Below are 2,030 nucleotides of genomic sequence, written 5' to 3'. Positions count from 1 at the left end.
CTGTAGCTGTCTTCAGACACTCCAGAAGAGGGAGTCAGATCTCATTACGGATGGTTGTGAGCCACCATGTGGTTGCTGGGATTTGAACTCCGGACCTTTGGAAGAGCAGTCGGGTGCTCTTACCCACTGAACCATCTCACCAGCCCCAGGCCCTTCTTTATACAGCAACTACAGTCAAGGAAAGGTACATGGTAGCATGAAAGAGGCAAATGAGAGTTGTGCTCATGAGCAACATGCGATGACCTGAGGACAGTCCATGTTAATTAAAACCTGCAGGATGAACAAGACACAAACCCATAGAGTGTAGAGATGAGTTAATCAGGGAGAATGGCAAGTGGGAGGCCCTGCCATTGGGAAGAGTTGAGGACAAGGATGGGGGCCAACACTGTATCAAAGTATGGGAATGGGACACTTAGTAAGGTGAGCGAAGACAAGCCAAAGCCAGGTCTAGGCATTGGTAGTAGTGATTCTGATTTGGTAATAGATGTGAAGAGATTTAAGCAGTAAGGGTAAATTATTAATATAGTTTTGCTTTTTTAAAATCCCTGTGTCAGAGCATGAAAATATAGAATCTGTCTCATTTTTAGGCATGTACAGATAGATCAGTGTATCATATCATCTTGAATTAGTGATTTATAACTGTCCAGGAAGGAGCCTATTCCACTTCAGCACCAAGCAGGCATCCTGGAGAATTGGAAGTGTGGCCCAGACCTGCTTCCCAACTTATAGATTCCAGTCTTCCCCAGACTGGTGTGTAGGAGATGGGGTGAATGAGCCAAGCTCTGAGGTGAGGAGGACAGAGAGGGCCATGTAGTCAGAGCAGCCAGTGAGGACTCTCAGGCAGGCCTGTCCATCAGCCTCATTGTGGAGTGTGGACCCCAGCATTCTCCACCCAGCTTCCTATTTCTAGTAAGTCTAGAAGTCTCAGTCAGTCCCTGTCTCCAGACATTTCACTTTCCCACAGTGCCTGGGCTTTAGGGGTTAAGAACTAAGTATACAGGATTTTTTTGTGTCAGTATTGGACATCCCATGAGGAGTATGACTAGTGGGGTCTGGCTGAGAATGTCTCTCCCACACCAGGCTTATGGCAGCAACTGAACACTAAGCCAATTTGGGGCTGAGACATCTATAGACTCCACTCATAAATACTACAAAAAAAGGATCTGGGGAGTGCCTCCTCCTCTTCCCATCACTAAGGGAGGCTGGATGGCTTCCAGAGGACAGCAAAACAGGAAGTGTCTCATTTCTGCAGACCCAAGAGCCTTTCATTCATACCACATGGCCCTCACACTGTTCCAAGGCAATTTTCCGTGTAGCGTCCTCCGATCTCCAGAGTCAATGGCGCTGCTCTGCGGATCCCACAGCCTCACCTGCAGAGATGCTTAGAAAGCTGTGTCTGTGTCCTTCCCCTTGTCCCTCCCTTTGCTTTGTCCTGCTTTATTCTCTTGGGGTCACTGAATTACATTGTCAGCTGCCAGCTTGTTACTTCCTGGCTCTCCAACCGGTGCCTTGCAATCAATGGGCGCCAAAGCAATTCCTAACCTTTTCCTGGCCCTCTTGGACATGTTAATGATACTCCTGGTTCCTCTGTGCCCTGGCTGGAAGCGGCTGAGTTATTCTTGACTCACTGGACTGCATACTCTATGGTCCAAATTAAACTGCTGAGTCCTGTCTAGATCTTTCTGTGATGTCACTTGAATCCATCTCCTCCTCATTGGGACCATCCCTCCTCTGAGTGAGCCAGCGTTACTTGCCTACTGCATACTCTCACTGTTAAAACCCACCCACCTTCACACTGATTCAAGCCTCTTTACCTTCACCCCTAATTTGGCTTTTTTTTGCTTTAGAAGTCACAACTCCTTTTCCAGTAGTACTCTCTGTTCAAGCTAAATGCTAAAACTACCAAGCCCTGTTTTGGAAGCTTTCTTTCCTCTTTTCTCTTCCTTCCTTCCTTCCTTCCTTCCTTCCTTCCTTCCTTCCTTCCTTCCTTCCTTCCTTTCTTTCTTTCTTTCTTTCTTTCTTTCTTTCTT

At 47.0% G+C, this 2,030-nt stretch overlaps 1 protein-coding gene across 1 annotated transcript in view; it reads left to right on the top strand.

Moving 5' to 3' along the window:
* Shc4 (SHC adaptor protein 4) overlaps positions 1–2,030 on the top strand; it is a 94,557-nt gene that overhangs the window by 28,602 nt on the left and 63,925 nt on the right. The window lies entirely within an intron of this gene.

Source organism: Mus caroli, chromosome 2, assembly GCF_900094665.2.
Source record: "Mus caroli chromosome 2, CAROLI_EIJ_v1.1, whole genome shotgun sequence".
NCBI classification, from domain to species: domain Eukaryota; kingdom Metazoa; phylum Chordata; class Mammalia; order Rodentia; family Muridae; genus Mus; species Mus caroli.
This window is presented reverse-complemented; position numbering and strand designations above follow the sequence as displayed.